Raw genomic sequence first — 23,579 nt, forward strand, 5'->3', positions numbered from 1 at the left:
TGCTCCAGGGCATTGGCGATGCGGATGTTGGCCCTGGTGTTTTCTGCCAGGGCCTGACCAATGGTCACGTTGGCAGCAGCATTTTGCTCCAGGGCCTCAGCCACCCGTACCAGACTGGCGTCCATCCTCTGCAGAATCTCCGTATGGAAATCCGATTTAAAATTGAGTTCTGTGAGGAGGGACACTGCCTGCGAGGGGGATTGCCCTGGACTGGCTTCTGCAGGGTCCTCAGCCGGATGTACTGGTTCCTCCCCTGCAGAGCCTGCAGAAATTCTGCGGCCAAGGCTCCCCTCTGGAGCATACTCATCCGCCTGTGTCTCTGTTGGAAAAATGAGAAAAGAGTCACATTAGAATCTACATATTGGCACAATAACATTTCAGAGTTGGAGACATCACAATATTTACCTTGGACAACATGAGGAGCCGCAAAGTCTGGCATGTCCGTATCCATGTTGGACACGCCAGACACCTCCACAGCCTGCACACACCCCTGTGCCAGCTCTTCTAAATCATTCAACTCCAATGACACAGGGGTGGGACCCCCACCTGTCCCCCTTGCATGCCTAGCCCTGTCAGCCATTTTTTGTTTCAGGCGATATTTGAAGTCTTGCCATCTGTGGGTGAAAAAGTAGCCATTATTCCTGCATTATTTCACCATGTTTTTTTGGGTGGTCAAGTTTTTGCTTACCGCCGTTTGACATCCCGGGCTAGACGGACAAAATCACCCACCCTATTGACAGCAACGGCTACCTCCTCCCACATTCTCCACTTCTGGCTTGCACTCATATTCCTGTCTGCCTGTGGCAGGATGTCCACACACTTCTGAACCAAAACCTCCATCTCCTTTCTTGTGAATTGTGGCTGCCTTTTCTTTTTGCCAGCTTTGGCCGGAATACTGGGCCCAGCAGCCTCTTCCATGTCATCCTCCTCACCTATTTGTTTAAATGTTGAGAATTGTAAGCTTCACAACTTGCACTATATTATGTTTCAAATTAATCATTGTTTACAAATGCCTGAAATACTTACCGCCAGACTGTTGCCCATTGTTTCCCTGGTCTGTAGCCATGTCTTAGCTCCAAACAAGAAATACACCAGAACTTTTTTGTTGGCTCGTGACGTATTTATACATGCGTCCTTATTTTTCGGCCGCATCATTGATTGTGCGTTCCTATGATCCCTCCTTAATTTGTGCGGGAAACTAAACACTATTTATGGCTTGGGGCGTCTCGAGACGAGGTGGCGTTTGTTGATTGTTGGAGGTTACGTTGGTCGGAGTTGATTGTTGGCGGGTTTTGGATTTGGCGTTGGTGGGAGTTGTTTTTGTTTGGTATTTTTCTTTATTTTTTTTCCATTCGCTTTTTTTCTGGTGTTTTTTTTTTTGGGCGTTTATTTATTTGGTAGGTTTTTGGCCGTCTAACTTTTGATCAATTTGTGTCTCCTTCTTTTCCTGAATTTTGGCTCGTTAATTTTTCCAAATTTCCCCTTTGTTAGGTTTTTTTTGGCTCTGCCCCAATGACCTTTTGATCCGGAGACTTATATATTATCTATTGGTAAGTTTATTTTTTCACTTGGTTATTAAATGTTCATGTTTGTATTTATGCAACTTTGTTTGACCTTACACTTGTAACCTTTGTTTTTATTAGTCAGAAATGTTTCAAATAATTCGTGTTTTTCTATCTGCGTATTTTTGTACTTGTATTTGCGAACTAATTAGCGCATTTTTAACTGTTTCTATTGTGACTGGTATTTGCGAACTAATTAGCGCATTTTTAACTGTTTCTATTGTGACTGGTATTTGCAAACTAATTAACGCATTTTAACTGTTTCTATTGTGACTGGTATTTGCGAACTAATTAGCGCATTTTTAACTGTTTCTATTGTGACTTGTATTTGCGAACTAATTAGCGCATTTTTAACTGTTTCTATTGTGACTGGTATTTGCGAACTAATTAGCGCATTTTTAACTGTTTCTATTGTGACTGGTATTTGCGAACTAATTAGCGCATTTTTAAATGCTTATTTAGACCCGTTAAATTGGTTGTGTTTTCCCTTTAGCATTTGTTGATTACATTTGGGCCCAATTTGAGGTAGTCTGCGCACTGTCGTTTTGCTATTTGGCCAAATGTGTGTTTCTCCCCTTTTATGTTTTGTCTTGCACCCAATTTAGATTCCTAAATGCCCACCCTAAATTGTTGCATTTTTATATTGTGATTATTTAGAGTTTGGCCCAATCATGACAATACCCCGGCATGTAAGCATCAATGGATTGTATCATCAAGCTAAGTAAAAATCTATTTTTTAGGGGGGGGGGGAAAGCCTTACATTCAAATCTTGCCATTTCAGGTTGATCTTGGTCGGATTGTTCTGGCCATGCTCCCGGAAGCCGACCAACCTCAATCTCGTCCCAGGCGTAGGCATCGTAGGCATGCAAGGCCCCAGATATATCAAACACGTGTCACCCTTTTTGGAATGCCCGATGATGAGGTGTTAAGACGCTACCGTCTTCCTCCCAAAATCATCATAGACACTCTCTCATTAATAGAGAGTGATCTTGAGCGGCAAATTGACAGTCCTACAGCAATACCACCACTTACGCAATTTATGGCAGTGTTACATTTCTGTGCCTCAGGATCCTTTCAAACAACGGTGGAAATAGTGGTGGGCATCTCCCAATCCTCCTTTTCCCGGATCCTGAGTGCAGTGATGGAGGCCCTTTTCAAGCACCTCCATCATTTTATTAAAATGCCTTTGGATATGGGTGCCCTTAGTGTGGCCAAGGCCAATTTTTACCAAATAGCTGGCTTCCCACACATCATAGGGGTTGTGGATGGTACTCACATACCACTTCAGCCTCCAGCACGGCTGGAGGCCATATTTCGCAACCGTAAACACTATCACTCCCTGAATGTAATGGTGGTATGTGATGCCTCCCTCCAGATCCTGTCCCTGAATGCAAAATTAGCAGGAAGTGCACATGACTCATTCGTCATCCGGCAATCAGGGATATGGCACAAATTAAACAACCTACAAGCTGGTGATGCGTGGCTTCTGGGTAAGTGGAGACCTTAAGTACATAACAATGTTAAGCTTGATACACAGTGATCCTGATGTCACTTTTTTTTCACAGGAGACAGTGGCTACCCTTGCACGCCCTGGCTGCTCACTCCTTATTTGGCTCCCACACCAGGGCCACAAAGTAATTTTAATGCCGCACTTACAGCCACCAGGCAAGTGGTGGAGCGCTGTATCGGCCTTTTAAAAGGCCGATTCAGATGCCTCCACCGCTCTGGTGGCGAGCTCATGTATTTGCCGGATATGGTTTCGAAAATTGTGGTCCTGTGTGGGATATTTCACAACATCGCCATAAGGAGTGGTGTCCCAATACAGCCAGAGGATGCCTTACCTGAGGATGGCCCCCCCGAGGTTGGTCGGAGGTCAGTATGTGGGGGGGCCATACGCGATGATGTGGTGGCCAGATATTTTAGGTAATTATTGGCAACACAACAGTGTTTAGACACAATGTGGTAAGGATTGTTTGAGAACATCTAATTATTTTGTGTTTTTTTCTCCATCTTCTGTTTGTTTTCATAATCTTTGGGACTCCAACGATGACTACTTCCTGCTACCCTAAAAAAACCTTCATGTGGACACTTTGGAAATATATTATGGAACCCATATTGCAACGCCACATTTGTGGAATCATGTTGGCATGGTCCTTCGTCAACCAGTTCTTGAATTTTTTTTATTATTTTAAAAGGTTGTTGTATGGGTTGTATTTATGATTATCACTGTGTGTATTGTTTGTGAGTGAACATTTTGTTATTTTAGTTATGTTGTGAATAAATGTTTTGAGAGTGTAATTTTGTAACTTTTTTTGCCCATTACAAGCAAGTGTAACCAGGTTCACCCACGTTAAATTTGCCTAAGGGGTAAGCCTGTAATGACGCAAGTTGAGCTAAAATGTAAGATGTTTTCTGGGTCCAAACCAACACCCAAAGGAATCCTGTACAATCAGTTGGCTTCGTAATATCGGCCTAAGCAGGTTTCCCCCCAAATAGGAACCTGTAAAATGTAGTAATATATAATTTGTACAACACCAAAAAAGGCCAATCAGATTGTTACTGTTAGGTGTTTCTTGTGCCTGTTTTCCTAAAAAATACAACACACAATCTTAGTGACAATAATTGCAAATCCTTGCTGGAAGAGTCTACTTATGTCAGTGTAAACAATCTCTGATTTGGAAACAAGGAATGAGACAGAACGTTAAGTTTAAATTTTTAATGTATAAAACTTTTGTACAAAAAAACCAATAGCTAGTTACGAAGGAGGACCGACATATGGTCAAGGACCACCAGCAGCCCGATGACGTGGGCACGCATCCGTCCCACACATCCGGATAATTCCGCCAGACGCCTCTGTTCCTCTGTTGGTTAGAAAAGTGTGGGGATTAATACATCAGTAATGAAACCACATTAAAAAACAAGCCAAACCAAGCTAACCAAAAATGTCAATATTGTGACCCAAAGCAGAATTACACCGAAAATACCAAGCACCCAAAAATGGTCCGCCCAAAAATTAAAAGTCAAAAAATCAGATTCAGACAGGTGTGATATGTGTATGGTGACATCAGCAGTAACAGGTAAAGACAAACCGAAAACTCCAACAAATTATCCGAAACAACACAAAAAAAGGCACAGACACATGATTACATACAAACAGTTTTTGCAAAAAACTAAACTAAAAAAAACCATACCGTTCAAACTAATGGCCGCTCCAGAAGCCACTCCCTCGTCCTCCTCGGAGGTGCCTCCATTCCCCAACGAGGTTGGCGGGGTGATTTGGGATTCAGGGGAGGGGGTCGTTACAAGAGGGGTGGTTGGAGGAGAGGGGGAATTGGGATGGAGGGGAAGGAGCCCCGAAACATCCTCCACAGGGTCTGTGCAGGCTGGGAAGGAGGGGGAAATATGGGAATTTGGGGGTGTGGAGGTTTGGCTTGGGGTTGGGGAGAGTGGGCGAGAGCGCCGTCTTTGACGCCGATGACGCCATAGTCTTCGCTGTGCCCCTAAAAGATGTGAAACAAATTGTGGTTAGTTTCAACCAAAACCTAGTTAAACACTAATTTATGACAACACAAATATGTAAACATGGCCATGCAGATATGAGTACAATGACTAAATAGGACATACATGAAAACATGGCCATGCAGATATGAGTACAATGAATAAATAGGACATACATGAAAACATGGCCATGCAGATATGAGTACAATGACTAAATAGGACATACATGAAAACATGGCCATGCAGATATGAGTACAATGACTAAATAGGACATACATGAAAACATGGCCATGCAGATATGAGTACAATGAATAAATAGGACATACATGAAAACATGGCCATGCAGATATGAGTACAATGACTAAATAGGACATACATGAAAACATGGCCATGCAGATATGAGTACAATGAATAAATAGGACATACATGAAAACATGGCCATGCAGATATGAGTACAATGAATAAATAGGACATACATGAAAACATGCACACACAGTTAGGGACACAAAGATAAACATGAAAACCACAGTCCCAAAAACTTACTTTCCGCGATCTGCATGCGAAAGCATGCCAGCAAGCAGGGCGTCCGCCGTTGCAGGTCGGACCACCTGCGCTCCAGCTGGCCGATCTGGCGGCGTGAGCCGAAGGAACGCAGGTGGCCACGTACCTCCGCATATGCGGAACGCTTCTCTCTATTTGTGATGGGTGGAGGCTGGCTGGTGATCCGCCTATCCATCACCTCGGTTAACACCAGCAGCTCGCGCCTGGTGAATGCCGAGGCTCTCATGATGGCAATGGTGTATTTGTTAAAAATCATTTTTAATAAAGACCCGAAAATAAATTTGATTGGCTAATGTATTTGGGTAATTAACAGGACCAATTCTATTGGTTAGTGTATGAGTCATGTGTTCGACAGGGCCAGAAATCTCTTGAGAGTTATGATAGGCTTGATGCAGTGACATGCGTAAGCAAATTTAAATAAAGAAATGAACCCAGTAAAATATGCGTGGTTAAAAACAAATAAAACAAATGTTTAATTGGCTCTAACATGTATTTTGACAAAGAAAAGCGAATGTTTAAGCCGTACGTATTCTGCGGGTAAACACAAACACGGACAAGATTAAAGTTTATTGCATTGTCCAAAAAAAAACAAAAAAACAATTAAGCTAATTGATATATTGATTGGCATGATACGATTGAGGGAGGTAGGCAGAATAAAGGAGCAGGTAATCGGAATCTGACAGTCCCACTTCCGGTTTGTACTTGTGCGTGCGTTCCCTTCAAGCCACTTTGGGGATGTACGCTCACTATTTGGCACGCTCGTTAGTTAGAGGAGGGGTCGGTAAAGTTTGGGGAGGATGTTTAGCTGCGTTCGAAAATACGAGCGAGTGCTTGAATTTACATATGCTTGTACGTACGCCGAGCGTACGAACGGCCACTTGCGTCCGGGTCTGAATGAGGGCCAAAGTTCCCAGTTTAGCCATATGCCTGCTCGTTCAGGCTAATCTCTTGATCCACTGGACGGAGTGATGGGGTTTTCACTTTTCTATACAGCATTAGTTGAGGAAGGTTTAGGAGAATGAGCCATTCATCTGTGACAAAAGGGAGCTGAGCAGTGACAATTTTAGTGAAGCAAAGTCACACAAAAAAATTTTGCAACAAAATGCTGGCCAGAGAGTCATTAAGGGATTGTGATAGCCAATCAGAGATAGCAATGTGCCCTGTTGCTTAGCAGCAGCCTAGAGAGGGGAGGCAGTCAGGGGCTGAGCAGGGTCAGGTCTGAAGCAAACAGATGGCCTGATTCAGAGGTGCTTGCAAAAAGCGAGCGCTCGCTCTGAATCAGGGTGGGCGCAGTTTTTTTAGTTGCGGCCTCCTGGCCGCTCGCATAGCTGTGGGTGCCCACCTACAGCTATTGCGAGCGGCCAGGATGATGGTCGCAATGGCCAAGACCATCGCGACCATCCGGCTTGCGAAGAGACCCTTGTGGTAGGGTCTCGTGGCCGCAAGCCCCAGAGAGCTTCTGGCTCTTATAGAGCCGGAAGCTCTCTCACTGACATCACTGGTGATGTCAGTGGGGCCGCTCACAAATGGCAGGCGTTCGCTTGAGAACGCCTCCATTTGTGAAGCCACCCCCCAGTCATGCCTACAAAACGTGGCGAGCTGTCGATCAACATCGACAGCCGCCCCTTTTGTAGTGAGTCCCGGAGCGAGTGCTTTTTGCGCTCACTCCGTGGCTCGCGCATGCGCACTGGGCCACCATTGACCCGCTTGCGAGCTCAATGCGCTTGCAAGCTCAATGCGCTTGCGAGCGGGTCTGAATCAGGCCCAGAGAGTGAGAGACAACCTCCAATGAACCCATGAAAATGCTCTGATGCAGACACAGTAGAAAGAAAAGAGCCAGGGGAGGCATAGCTATCAGGAATTTAAAAAACAAACAATCATTGGAACAACATCGAATGATTTCCATTTGATGGTGGAAAACATTGGATCATCAAATGGTAAAAACACTACCATCAGAACATAATCATCGATGTTTTGTAACCATTTAATTCCAATGTCCATCCTATGTTGAACCTGCAGCCGTACTCCGGCCACCGCTCCCACACCTTGAAGTGCTCTCTCCCCAAGTAGGATGTTCCCGCTTAGCCACACACCCTCGTTGAACAGGAGGCACCTCTCATGGAAGTCAGTGCTGTTCTTGGACAGGGGCACCACGACAAGGAAGCTCAACACAAAACCCAAGAAATACAGGGTACATTGTGCAAAGAGGATTTTGCTCATCACCATGTTTGGCAGCCAGGGAGGGGTGCACATGGAGGCTTTGGAAATATGCACAGCTGTCCCAGCCCCGGGGACATGATCCTCCTGCCCTTCACAGCACATCCCAGTGGCAGGGTCCCAGCCAGCTGCCGGACAGCAGCAGGGGAGGTTGTGGTTACACTGGTGAGATGTAGGGGGCAGGAGAGAGAAGCAGGGGTTGTGGTAAGATGCAGAGGCCTGTGGTGAGAGGCAGTGGGCTGTGATAAGAACCAGTGGCAGAAGAAAGAAGCAGAGGCCTGTGGTGAGATGCAGGGGACTGTGGTGACAAGGCGTATGTTGTTATGAGATGCAGGGGGCTGTGGCGAGATGAAATGTGCGCCGACCCCCATGTTTTGGTTTTGGATCTGGATCTCCCCTGGTTTTGGACCTGGATTGGTTTTGCCAAAACCTCACCTCCATGTTTTGTTTTCGGGTTTTGGTTTTGGTTCTGGATTTTCTCTTAAAAAATAAAAAAACATCTAAAATCACATAAAATGGGCCTTGTTTTGTTCCTACGCTATTAATAACCTCAATAACTTTCATTTCCACTCATTTCCAGTCTATTCTGAACACCTCACACCTCACAATATTGTTTTTAGTCCAAAAGGTTCCACCGAGGTAGCTGGATGACTATGCTAAGCGACACAAGTGGGCGGCACAAACACGTGGCCCATCTAGGAGTGGCACTGCATTGGCAGACAGGAAGCCAATCAGTGTTATGGTGGCCATTTGCATGTAGCATGGACCCGGGAGATCTGTGCTACTTGCATCTGTGTCATTGACACAGACCTCGGACGGGTCCATGACCCATCACCAGAGAAATGGACTGATAGCTACAAGGATACATAGGTGAGTATGTGTACATGTGTATATGTGTGAGTGCATTTATGTTTAATAAACTTATACTGTCACAGTGTGTTTGTCCTGTGTTTTTTTTCAAAAATTTTTACAGGTGAACTACAGGCACTAGTGGGCCCTTAATGCCCTGCATGCTGGTACTTGTGGTTCTCCAAGTACCAGCATGTGGGGCAGGCTTGCTGGGACCTGCAGTTCTACTTGTAAAGACAATGGACCTCATTCAGACCCGGTTGCAAGCGCTGAGCGCTCGCAACCGGGTTGATGTTGAGGCCCTGCGCACGTGCAGCGGCCGCACTGCGCGTGCACAAGCCCCGGAGCGAGAGAGAATTCTCTCGCTCTGGAGCTCACTACAAAAGGGGCGGCTGTCGATGTTGAGCGACAGCTCGCCCCATTTTGTAGGCGGGGCGGGTGGGTGGCTACACAAACGGAGGCGTTCCTAAGCGAACGCCTTCCATTTTGTCGGCGGCTGCACTGACATCAGCAGTGATGTCAGTGGGGAGCTTCCTGCTCGATTAGAGCAGGAAGCTCCCTAGGGCTTGCGGTTGCCGAGACCCAACCTTAGGGTCTCGTCACAAGCCCCGATGGTCGCGATGGTCTTGACCATCACGACCATCAACCTGGTCGGTCGCTAAGCTGTGGGTGGTAACCCACAGCTTAGCTAGCGACCAGGAGGCCGCACTAAAAAAAAGAAGCGGCCGTCCTCATTCAGAGAGAGCGATCGCTTCTTGCGACCGCCTCTGAATGAGGGCCAATGTTTGCTATTATTTATTTACACCACACCACACAATCAACCCGCCACCCACCGCCACCAGGGGTGGCGGGGATAGCCCTGGGCTTTCAGCCTGGGGTGTCCTGGAGAGGGGGACCCCTTTATTGGGGGCTGACTAGCGGTCAGGGCTGATGTTGTGGCTGGGGGGGGCCCGGTGAAAAGGGCTCCCCCATCTGTGGCATCAGCCCCCCGCTAGAAAAAGTGCTGGTTCTGGAAGATACAGGGGAACCCTACTAATTTTTTCCCCTCTATATCCAGAACCAGGACCTGATCATCGTGGTAAAATCATGCTGCACTGCAGGTGGGGCAGATTTAAAATGTGCAGAGAGATTTAGATTTGGGAGGGAGGTGTCCAAACTGACATCTAATTTGTAGAGTAATAATAAAGCTGTCCAGCACTTGTGGGCTACATGTAAAAGCAACCAGTATTTACCCTACATGCAAAAAAAATATGTATTTACACCCCTTCCATTGCAATATGGTTTGTCAAGGTACACAGTTACATACCTCCCAACTGTCCCGCATTTAGCCCCCTTTATTGGGGTCTGACTAGCGGTCATTTAGCGGGACAGTATAGTTTTTCTGGGACTGTCCCGCTGTCCCGCCCGCGGGCCGCAGTGCCCGCGGTGGGGAGGAAGTTGGGGGAAGTATGCACGCTGCTCTGCTATGCGTGTATGCAGAGCTAGAATAGACACTGTGCGCATGCGCATAGCATCTATTCAGAGTACGGGGGGAAGCCCGGGGGCTGCCAAGCATCTCGGAGATGCTGGGCACGCCCCATTAGTGATGTAAACAGGGGCGTGTCATCAGACCACGCCCCTTTACATCAGGCCACACCCCTTTTCAGGCACGCGCGCCTTCGGCATGCGCAGATCCCGATTCCCTCCCAACAAATATTGGGAGGTATGCAGTTAAGTGCTATCTCTCTCTATATTCCCAACTCTGAATCAGGCCCTCAAGCATTGCAGTGAGATTAGAAACCTTATTAACCACACCATACAGAGTTGTAATAATACATTTACTTTTATCACTATTTTCCTCTTTTGTGTTAGAATCCTCACTGGGAACTAAGTAACTAATTATTTGTTTATTGTGGGCTTTTTTCCCCACTCACAATCATCCTCAATGTATTTTGAAGAATATTGCATTGTTTATTGTAACCTTTTACCCTGGCACAGTTTATCTTGATGCTTCATAACTGCCTCTAGGCAATTAAGAATGTATATGACAACAGCCAAACTCCTGTGCCTAAAAAGTATTCTTTCTGAAATAAACAACACATACGGCATGATCGGCTGTTAGACTGCTATGAAATAATACACTCTGGGGCTGATTCTGAGTTGCTGTTGCTACGATTGCCTTAGCGTTTATTGCTGTAGTGGTGTCTGTGACTATATACTAATGCTAGTATCAGCCCTTCCTCTGGTGTATAAGTGTGCATCTGAATGTGAAAGGACTGAGACACCTACTCTGAGCATCTTTAGATGCTGTAATACTGCTTGGTGCTTCTTTAGACACAACCATTGGTGGCACCATAGAAACTTGCACCAGCCCCATGCTAGGTGCAGATTGATTCTCCATCAGAATATTGCCTTCAATGTGAACACTTGTGTGTTTCAGATTGCAACATTATAGCAACACGCCTGCAACACTCCCATAACACGCCCATAAGACATACCATCTCTGTGTGTCTATTTAACCACCTCCCTGTCACCACCCAGGAAAGTGCAATACAATTTCTGGACATTTCTGGGTCCATGTGTCTGTCATGCATCTTAATCGCAACTGTGAACCTGTGCATGGACTGTGGACACATGCACAATGCGACTTAGAAGCATGCACAAAAGAAGAAAATGTGGTACTGCGTCCGACATTCACACTGCATCTGATGCCAATAGCTTTAAATTATCATATACTAATTATCATATACTAGCGACTAGGGATGAGTGGGTTTGGTTCCCTAAGAACCGAACCCACCCGAACTTCGGGGATCCGATGTGATCCGAGGCGCCCCTCGGATCTCTCCTCCTGCCCCGCTATCCGGGTCTCGCGCATGTGCACGACGAGCCGGGTTCGTCGTGCGCATGCGCACTGGGCCAACATCGACCCGCTTGTGAGCGCTCAGCGCTAGCGAGCGGGTATGAATTAGGCCCAGTATTTATTAACAGCAAATAGTTCAGCATTTAGAATATTAACTGCTTCAAGGATATCTTTTCATTAAAAACCATTTGCAGATATTTAGCTTTGTGCGTGAACTCATTGATCATTTGTGAAAAGACCTCTTGAAACCTCATGTTCGATGCACAATATAGATAGATGTTTTACATCTCATGTCCCATTTGGTTGCTTATCTCATCCTCAGTGTACTTTAATTTTGAAGTAGACCCCCTTGATTACTTTAAATTGACACCATTAGATATTCATCTTTAAATGGTTCACAATAATAAAACATTTTGGTGAGTACTTTATTATGGAAAAATAAGAAAATGCTTTGATAGTGTAATTTATTCTATACAGAAGTATCACCAATAATATACTGAGGATGATGGCAGAAATCTAAAAAATAGAATTATTTCAGTCACAACAAGCACCAGGTCATCCTGATATTGTAACTGCACATGTTTTGCAGCATTTTGAACCATTCCTAACAGTAAAAAAATGGTGGCAAATAAGCACCAGACCACTGGCAACAGTCAATCTTTCTACATCAACAATTGGGGGTGGATCTGAACCCAACTTGGGTTTTCAAGAAACCCATTTTGACACACCATTGTGCCCTTCCTTTAAAGGTGCTCATGTCCCAGCTCTGAGGTAGAGGCAAAGCATGCCCTGGATCAAAGGGAAATGTCATATAACCACTCTAGTGCCCAGTATGGCTTCCAGAGACCAGTGTTTTACCACTTACCTGTGCCCTTTATACAAATGGAAAGTGAAGTAAAAAACAGATGAACAACCATGAAACAACAACACAAACAAACAAAACAAAAAAGAAAATGGGTGAGAGGCTAAATTAAGAATGGCAACAGGCAAAAATTCTTGTGTCATGCCACTATATGTCTGCACAAAGCTCTCCTTATGCCTTTACCAATTGGTCACAAAACAATACATGTCAATCAATACAGACAACAACCAGTCACAAGACCAGATGAATCACAAACCAAGTAGCTTACATGCAGTCATGTCTTTGCTAACGTTAAACCTCCTCTTAGTTGATGATCCATACCATAACTGATACCTACTGTATAGCTAACATTCTCTTTTCAGTTCCCCTATTAGACCAATAAACCTTCCCCTCCATACAAAGAATAACCCCATAAATAAAGGCATTGACACATTAATGAAATAATGACACAGCTTTACTGAATAATTTGTAATAATAAAGGGTAGCAAGAAAACACTGGGCCTTTGGCAACAACCAATCTTTCTACATCAATAATTGTGGGCAGATCCCTAACTCACAATGCCATCTGGGTTGCCAGGGAACAACTCTACCTTTTGGCACAGCACTGGGCTCTTACCTAAGGTGTCCAATTGCCACCCAGAGGTAAAGTCCGAGTTAGCCCTGTTCTAGCACCCAGTATGATATTGATTTCACACCAAAGTAGGTTCTAAGACCCCAGACCACCACCTGCTGTGACCTCAGCCCACCAACCCCAAAGTAATAAAGAACAGAGTAACAAATTAGTCCAACCTATACTTGCCAAAATTATATCTATTTAACCTATACAATGCATACTTACTGCAAATCCAAGTGTATTCTCACTAAACTACCCAGGACCAAGAGAAAATCAGAAACAGCCTTGCCGACCTGCTTCCTAACCCATCTAGAGAACTATGTTGCTTCGCTTACCCCTACCAAGCCCATTGAAGGGGGCTTCTGACTACACCATTTTAACGTGGGGCAAGTGTTTAGATATGGCCATCACAGCGGATTAAAGCCTCATGATGACATCTATGCCCAAGGAAACACCTAGGTAACTCTCACCAAATGAAGACAATGAATAATGGGGACCTAATTTCCCATCCGGGCAGACAAAAAACAATGTGGGTAGACCAATGTATACTAAGCACCCCAAATCATTAAACTAATCGATGTGAGACCAAGGAGGTTGCTCCTATGCGTGCCTCTTGCCGTCCAGTCAAAATTTGAAAGAACAGTCCACTAGCCTGCAGGTCCCAGGAAACACCTGTCAGACACACTGTGCAACACCACAACACAATGAACAGGTGAAGGTGAAAACTTTAAAATATCTCTAGGCGCCCACTAGCCAATCAGGATCCCACAGATTAAATTTAGGCAACACCCTTCACACTCCCAAATCTGTCAAGTTATAAATGTTACTCTTGCGCAGGGATGCATGAAGCACTGCCAACAGGTGCTATGTACATATATTTTATATGCACAGGATTTATATTTTCACAGAGCCATAAGTGGATGAATGGCAAGACCAGACTCAGTTGTGTACATCGCCAATGCTTACCTACTGTACATTGATGGGTTCCAAAGTTCCTACTGTTAAGACGTAAAGTCTCCAAACAATGCTCAAACACAGTATTAAATTGGAACCTGGTGTTAGGTGAACCATCCTCATGCACCAACCATCCCACCCCAGAAAAAGGCAGGACAAGCAAAATGTAATCGTAAGTGTATCATGTAAGCTAACCACTATGGATGCAACTGCAAGGGAAACCACCTCCTTCTACCAATGTGATCTGTTGTGGACCCAGTAATCTTACAGAAGCGTTAACGTTTGTGCTCCTTGTATAACGTGCTTGCAAGCCAGATGTGGATTATAGCACGAACAAGGCAACCAACTCACTAATTTGACAGGCTCCACTGAATATCTGCAAGTATTGTGAACTGTGTGTGAATAAGTGAACTGGGTAGATCCGGATTATAGGACCACTGATATATGCTTTTACATTCTGCCTTGGTCTGAAGGCCCATTCTGGTACGCGGGCATTCTGTATTCATGTTATATGTGTAATAAATTGTTTTAGAATTGCACTATGGGATATCCCTTCTTATAAATATTTTTGAGGTACAGGTGAACAACATAGAACTTCTATCCAGGAAAGTTATCAGACTGCAAAAATAATTTAAGGGGAGACGACCATCTTAATCCTAGATGTGAGTAGGAATATTATAATTCCACTTAAGTGATTTGCATCTACTGAGTGGGTTATTCTCTCTCCTTTTTTTTTTGGAGGAATAAATTAACAAAGAAAACTACAACCAGAAAAAGGACTTTTCAAGGTGTATAGACTATCTCACAGCTGTTTTCGGTGTGTGGACATTCATGTAATTATTGGTACCCTAAAGGAAATTGCGCTTGGTATATATTTGTTTTTCATTTGTATATAGGTAAGTGTTCAGGCAAAGTTTAGATGTGAGGGTAAAGTCTTGATGTACAAAGGAAGGAATAACAAAACTTTCATATTTCATTTACTATAGCTAAGTTTCTGGAAAGGCAGATACTGTATGAAGATTGAAACTTTGCTTGTTAATTTGAAATTAATGAAATTAATGTTCCTATATTCAATATATTACCATTATGTCCTGAGATTACTAAATGTATAATTGTTTTATTAATATTTTTGTTGGAAACTGGTAAACCTGGCAGGAAAGGCAATGTACTGGTATTAGTGTAGCATTTTGTTACAAAATGTTACACATATAAAACTATATGCTTAGTAAGAGTAATGTTTAAAAATGTTTGGACCAATAGTGAAGAGAATCAGAAGGGTGATCGGTAGTGTACTGCCTACTGCACAGCCTTGTGTAAGATTGATGTACATATGGCTATGTAAGAGGCCTCCTGAGTAGTGATATCATAGGCAAACGCAGGGGGGGTTTCCGTCTACCTGGAAACCCCCCTCCCCAGCACACACATGACCACAGTAGAAATAGTAATATAATAGAATTTTGCTAGTGTTGCATGTTCTTCTCAGTATCACAAATGAAATAATTAGCACCACCTAAGGATCTTTTAACATGTATCAGACAGTAATAAATAACCTGTGCGCCAACTAGGAGATCTGGAAAACTATTAGGGATGCACTGCTATAGAGCTCAATATGTACATATATGTCCAGGGCAGTGCTAGGTTCTTCTGCTGCTCCTCCAGACTCCCGGACTTGCTCCAATAGTCTGGAATGGTGCCTACATCTAAAATAAATACATCCAGCTCAGGCAGGATGGCCATACTGCCACATCTAATGGCTTACTGTGATCACTGGTCCTGTATATGCTGGAATTATGATACACAATACACTTTGTATGACGCATATTTAAAATTGGTTGAGTACTAATTCTGCCCTCTTCATGGACTGGCCACACTCGCACTAAAATCAAGCATTTGGAAACCCCCCTCTAGAAATCCTGCATTTGCCACTGGATATCATGTAATAATATATTCCATTATATGGCCACTAACCACTGTCTCCTTCAGTTGATTGTAAGGTTATTGGGATCGCTATATACTGTAAGTCACAATATCAACATTCATCATATCAACATGATAATGTTAGCATGGTTGTAAAATTAACATTGACCATGACGATATTCAGAATGTTGACACTGATGTTATGTTGGCATTTTTAGAATGTCGACATACCGTTTTCATCTTATTCAGTCCCTTATGATAACCCTAATGGCTACCCTATCCTTTAACTCTAATGGAATTGTTGACATTCTGTCAATATCAACATTTTGCAGGGTAAACATTGATGATGTTGACATTCTAACCATGTGGACATCATCAATGTCGACCTTCTGCTGTTGACATTGTGAATGTCGACCTGGTGATCAGTGACTGTGTATCAGTTTATTAACTAGAATAGCCAAAAATTCAATAGAATAGGAATACTACTGAAAAACACTGCAGACAATCTGCCATTCAGTTACCTCACATACAGAAATTCAGATGTAGACATTGTATCCAATGCAGAGGGAACACTGACTCTGCTTCACAGGAATCTATGAGGTTAATTCCAAACAAGCCAATGCAAAAAATTGATGTGACTGATATATACATATTACTCTACATTAATCTGCATAAAATGTAAATTTTTACATTATCTACAGTATGTTTGAACTTCACAAATGTATTCTTGATTTTTGTTTCCAAAAAAAGTAAGTAATGCATTTATATATTATTTGCTTATTTTTTTACTGCAAATTTGAAATACAAGAAAAATGTAAAAAATAAAGTTGTATATGCTCTATAATTAAGACCTTGCTCCTTAAGAGTTGTCTATGATAACCATACATATGGGCAGTGATTCAGCCTCAGACGGTTTTGCTATCTCAGGTGCTAACATGGTAGCAGCTGCAATAGCACTATTATGGTAATGCAGCAGGAGACATCACACCTCCTGCATCCATTACTGATCCGAGCTGCGTCCATGGACACTGCATCTAATCATCTGCATGATCCCCGGCTGGCTGAGTGTGGTCACTCTAGCCGACCGCTGCAGTTACACAAAAGAGGCCAGGAAATCTCTCTTCCCTCCCCCCAATGGCAGAAACATTGCTGCCCCTTCCCCGCCCAGAAACAGTGATTGACAGTCTGCTGCCGCTCGGCGTACTGTATAGCAGACCCATACTGCCGGAGATGTGCGCTAACCATCGGGTTTACATGCATCTCTGAATCAGCCCCATTGTTGGTTAGCTCCTTTCTCAATTCAATTATTGCACCCTATTGTGACATTTTACCCGGTTTCATTTCAATCCCAAATTGAAATCCATACCACTAAGAATAATCCTTCAGTATTACCTAAACGGTTAAAGATTTAGGATACAGGGCTAATAAGATAGTAATAAATAGAGTCCAGGGACAGACTGGGGCTCTAGATCAGCCCTGGCATTCCCCTCATATAAAAGGGTGTAACCTCTCCTCAAGGGGCATGGCCTCACCTCACAGGGGTGTGGTTAAATATCACTGGGCTGTTCTACGAGTCACTGGGGCCTGGCCTCGCGGCACAACCCTGTCTCTCAGTATCCATGCCGAGCAGTGTCCTAGGAGGTGGAGCTGCTCGGCCAGGTTTCATACCTGACCGACCCATCAGGCCATCAGCCGTTCTGCCATTCGCCAGATGGCCAGTCAGGCCTTGATGGTGTCTAAATTGATGGACTGCCATAGCATACTGCCGTAGCATACTTCCATTGCATACTGAAGATTGTAGGCTAACAATGTATATTATTCTGTAAGGTAAAACATACTATATAGATATTTTCTAGGTCTTCTCTAAAGTACAAGACTTTACAACATGAAATAGCTCTGGGAACAAGGAGAATAAAGTGTTGTACTCTGGATTTTTGCATCTGACCAGGTATTAGGCAGAGCAGTAATATGCTTACAAATTGTATTACCTGTAATCATTAAGGCAACTGAAAGGGAAAGTAAATGGCCTCCATTAATGATTCCATTATTTAAATATGGCATTGGTTATGAGTGAATGACAGGACCTACATGCTGAATAGAGGACACTAGATTACACTGTTCACCTAAAATAAACATGCTTCAATGTACCTAATACATTATTTTTCAATAAATTGACTTTTTATCAAAATTATCCTATCTTCCATTGATTTCATGAATTTAAAGTTTTAGCAGGATAGCTAATAAAATGGATGAAGAGAACATTACAAAACACATTAAAAAACACAAATTTACATAAAATTGTCTTATCTATGAAATATAAAATGTCCATTACAAAACATACATCTGCCCTTTTGTATCTGTATATATTTGTCTATTATTATTTTTAGCATTTATAAAATATGCAGAATGTGGCATTACGCCCTGTTAAAACTAGGGATGAGCGGGTTCGGATTTCTGAAATCCGAACCCCCCCGAGCCCCCCCGATGCGATTTGGGAACAGAGTCCGGCTCGGGTTTTCCCGCCTGACACGGAACTGAAATCGAGGCAAAACGTCATCAGCCTGCCTACCGGGTCTCGCGGGTTTTGGATTCTTTAAAAGGTCCCCGTGTCGGCGCCATTTCTCACTCCGGCTGTGGACAGTGAAGAGGGAGAGTGGGAGCTAGGGCTGGCTGGGCTGTGTTGTGCTGCTGTTGTCCATAGGGGCTGGCTGGGCTGTGTTGTGCTGCTGTCATAGGGGCTGGCTGGGCTGTGTTGTGCAGTCAGTTGTCCATAGGGGCTGTGTCCACTCCAAAGTCTATAGTGGCTGGCTGGACTGTGTTGTGCAGTGTCCCATAAAGGCTGTAGTCCTAAAGGGGTACTGTAGTGTTGTCCAGGGGGTGATCTGTCCATCAGGGGTGCTCCCCCAAAGTGCACTCCAAAAAAAAATGCAACTTTTTTTTTTTTTCTGTGTTTGTGAATTGTGTGCACAGTAGCCGCACGTGCATCAACAAAGTAGCGCCAAGCGTGCGCCTGTGTCATAAATCAAGGGCCAGATGGCTTGTCCGTTAAAGGGTGCTGTAACCCCCAAAGTGCACTCCAAAAAAAATAAAAGAATAAAAATTTCTGTTTGTGAATCGTGTGTGCAGTAGCCGCATGTGCATCAACAAAGTAGTGCCAAGTGTGCGCCTGTGTCATAAATCAATGGCCGGCTGGCTTGACCGTTAAAGGGTGCTGTAACTCCCAAAGTGCACTCCAACAAAAATAAAAAATTGTTTTCTGTGTTTGTGAATTGTGTGCACTGTGACTGCACGTGCATCAACAAAGGAGCAGCGCCAAGCGTGCGCCTGTGTCCCATAAGTCTGCCAAAGGGTGGTGTAACCCCCAAAGTGCGCTCCACAAAAAATAAACAATTCTTTTTTCTGTGTCTGTGTGCGAAATGTATGTGCAGTAGCCGCATGTGCACCAACAAAGGAGCAGCGCCAAGCGTGCGCCTGTGTCCCATAAGTCTGTTAAAGCATGGTGTAACCTCCAAAATGCGCTCCACAAAAAGTAAACAATTCTTTTTTTTCTGTGTTTGTGTGCGAAATGTATGCGCAGTAGCCACATGTGCATCAACAAAGGAGCAGCGCCAAGCGTGCGCCTGTGTCCCATAAGTCTGCTAAAGGGTGGTGTAACCCCCAAAGTGCGTTCCACAAAAAACAAACAATTCTTTTTTTTCTGTGTTTGTGTGCGAAATGTATGTGCAGTAGCCGCACGTGCATCAACAAAGGAGCAGCGCCAAGCGTGCGCCTGTGACCCATAAGTCTGTTAAAGTGTGGTGCTCCCCCAAAGTGCACTCCAAAAAAAAATGCAACATTTTTTTTTTCTGTGTTTGTGAATTGTGTGCACAGTAGCCGCACGTGCATCAACAAAGTAGCGCCAAGCGTGCGCCTGTGTCATAAATCAAGGGCCAGCTGGCTTGTCCGTTAAAGGGTGCTGTAACCCCCAAAGTGCACTCCAAAAAAAATAAAAGAATAAAAATTTCTGTTTGTGAATCGTGTGTGCAGTAGCCGCATGTGCATCAACAAAGTAGTGCCAAGTGTGCGCCTGTGTCATAAATCAATGGCCGGCTGGCTTGACCGTTAAAGGGTGCTGTAATCCCCAAAGTGCACTCCAAACAAAATAAAAAATTATTTTCTGTGTTTGTGAATTGTGTGCACTGTGGTTGCATGTGCATCAACAAAGGAGCAGCGCCAAGCGTGCGCCTGTGTCCCATAAGTAAAGGGCCGGCTGGCTCATCTCTTAAAGGGTGGTGTAACTCCCAAAGTGCACTCCAACAAAAATAAAAAATTGTTTTCTGTGTTTGTGAATTGTGTGCACTGTGACTGCACGTGCATCAACAAAGGAGCAGCGCCAAGCGTGCGCCTGTGTCCCATAAGTCTGCCAAAGGGTGGTGTAACCCCCAAAGTGCGCTCCACAAAAAATAAACAATTCTTTTTTCTGTGTCTGTGTGCGAAATGTATGTGCAGTAGCCGCATGTGCACCAACAAAGGAGCAGCGCCAAGCGTGCGCCTGTGTCCCATAAGTCTGTTAAAGCATGGTGTAACCCCCAAAATGCGCTCCACAAAAAGTAAACAATTCTTTTTTTTCTGTGTTTGTGTGCGAAATGTATGCGCAGTAGCCACATGTGCATCAACAAAGGAGCAGCGCCAAGCGTGCGCCTGTGTCCCATAAGTCTGCTAAAGGGTGGTGTAACCCCCAAAGTGCGTTCCACAAAAAACAAACAATTCTTTTTTTTCTGTGTTTGTGTGCGAAATGTATGTGCAGTAGCCGCACGTGCATCAACAAAGGAGCAGCGCCAAGCGTGCGCCTGTGACCCATAAGTCTGTTAAAGCGTGGTGTAACCCCAAAGTGCTCCAAAAAATAAAAAACTATTTTTTTCTGTGTTTGTGACTTGTGTGCGCTGTAGCCGCACGTGCATCAACACAGTAGCAGCGCCAAGCGTGCGCCTGTGTCATAAGTCAAGGACCGGATTGGACATCTGGTTTGGACTGAAGGACGTGCCAACAATTTCTGACATGTCTACTGTCACTGCATATGATACTTTCACCACTGACAGAATGGTGGAGGATTACATTGGTGGCAGCATCCAAGTAGGGATGTCAGACAGTCCGTACCTGTACTGGCAGGAAAAATTTGGAGGCCCCTGTACAAACTGGCTCTATTTTACCTGAGTTGCCCCCCCTCCAGTGTGTACTCCGAAAGAGTGTTTAGTGCAGGTGGGAACATTGTCAGCGAAAGGCGTAGGAGGTTGCTTCCACAAAATGTGGAGAAGATGATGTTCATAAAAATGAATTATCAACTCTTCCAGGGAGACCAGCCTCCAGAACGTACAGAAGGACCTGTGGTGGTGGATTGCTGCGGGGACAAATTAATACTCTGTGAGGATGAGGATGTACACAACACTGAAGAGGGTGAAGAATCGGTGGATGAGGAGGATGAGGACGACATCTTGCCTCCGTAGAGCCAGTTTGTGCAGGGACAGATTAATTGCCAGCTTGTTTGTGGGGGCCCAAACGAACCACTCATTTCAGCCACAGTCGTGTGGCAGACCCTGGCGCTGAAATGATTGGTTTGTTAAAGTGTGCATGTCCTGTTTATACAACATAAGGGTGGGTGGGAGGGCCCAAGGACAATTCCATCTTGCACCTCTTTTTTTTCTTTGCATTAGGTACTGTTTGGGGCCTAGTTTTTCAAACTGCCATCCTGTCTGCCACTGCAGTGTTACTCCTAGATGGGCCACGTGTTTGTGCCGCCCACTCGTGTCATAGTCATCCAGCTACCTTGATGCAACCTTTTGGACTAAAAACAATATTGTGAGGTGTTCAGAATAGACTGTAAATGTGTGGAAATTAATGTTATTGAGGTTAATAATAGCATAGGAGCAGAAAAACCCACAAATTTTGTGATTTTAGCTGTTTTTATGCTTTTTAAAAAAAACAATACAGATCCAAAACATAAAACCCAGAACCCAAAACACAGAAGGGTGGTTTTGTCAAAACCAATCCAGATCCAAAACATTAAGAAAGATCCAGATCCAAAACCAAAACACGAAAAGTGGCCGGTGCACACCCCTAGTTAAAACACGACTGTTAAATTGCGTTAATGTCGATAAAGGGCAATAGCAGCTTGGGTTAAAGAAAAGCTATAATTCATTCACTGCCATCATAAGACCTGATGATGAGATGGTCAGTATTGCACAGCTGCTGTTTCTTTGTCATAGCAGCAAGAGGCGTCTGTAGTAGAAAGACGCATGCTTTTGTGATTCGCTGCTGAGTAATTCGCAGGTTACTCAGGATGGTCAGTGTTTTCATGCTGCTTGGGCTGAGGAAGCTGCGTCGGAAGATGCAGACCCTGACCTCTGCACTCCTACAAAATGGGACTGATACCCCCATGTTGTAAGATGTTCCCCTTCGCCACCGCCTCCCTGCCCCTAAATGGCTGCAGACTATCACTTGCCTGACATCCGTAGCCGTACTGCGTCCGACGACGCAGAAACTCATCTGCACATGCGTGTTCAGCAAACATTGGTGATGTATGTAAACCATCAGGTTTGCAAACATCTCTGAATTAGGCCCATAGTTAATAATAGTTTCTTAAAGTGTTCAAAAAGTTTTTATTACTATTAATAGAGACCCCCTACTGATAGAAGTCTTCTCACCTGTAATTTTACCGGCAGACTATAGGCTGTTTTTGTGGCCATTAATGAAAATAGTAGTACAGAAAGTAGTTAAATAAAATAAACATGGAAAATGAAATAAAAATTCATAATAACCTAGAAGTTAAGCAATGGTAGTTCATAGGAAAGTTTCCATTTGTAATACAAATTAACATTAATATGAGTAAATTGTTCCCAAACAGACTTCCAACACGACAATGATGCAACTACAGGTAATCATGATAATATCATTCTTCTAAACATAATGAGAATAATCTGTATCCCAAAGACCATTGCATAAGGAGAAGACTAAGGGGTAAATTTACTAAGAATCGAGATAGGTCGAGATGACCATCTCAGGTGATTTATTAATTTTTTTCCTGCTTGCAAATTTACTAAAGGCAAAGTCGGGTGAGTTAGAGAAACATTTCTCTCGTCTCACTTGTAAAACTCGTGTGAGATAGGAATCTCAAATCAGATCACCATTGAGCCAAATCGGAAGTACTTTTCACCTGAAACATACATCTCTCAAATTTACCAAGAATCGGGATGGCAAGCTCGGGTGAGATAGGAACAAACTCTATGGCAAAATTACTTTTCAAACTCTCAACCCCCTGAGCTGCAAGATGGTCAGAAACATACACAAATCATTGTGATTTGTGTATGTTTATTTCTGTAAATGGTTAAAATCGAGTTAAAAAAATTATGTGAGGTTCCCCCCCCCCAAAAGACTAAACAGCCCCGGGCTTGCCAGCCTGTCCTGGTTCTTAATTTACAGGGAAAAAAATGTGTAGAGGTCCACTGTAAATTATAAACCTGCAACAGGCAGAAGGGACAGAGCTGGTGTTAAATATACAGAGAAAAAAAATGTCGTAAAGTTCCCCGTATATTTACCAGCCCTGGACCCTTTCTAGCGGGGGACTGATGACACAGCCAGGGGTGCTCTTTCACCGGGCCCCCCCAGCCGCAGCATCAGCACTGACCATTATTCAGCCCAGGCCAGGGATCTCTGGGGAGTTGGGGACCCCCC

This window comes from Taudactylus pleione, unplaced genomic scaffold (assembly GCF_031769625.1).
Source record: "Taudactylus pleione unplaced genomic scaffold, aTauple2 ptg000296l, whole genome shotgun sequence".
Lineage (NCBI taxonomy): Eukaryota > Metazoa > Chordata > Amphibia > Anura > Myobatrachidae > Taudactylus > Taudactylus pleione.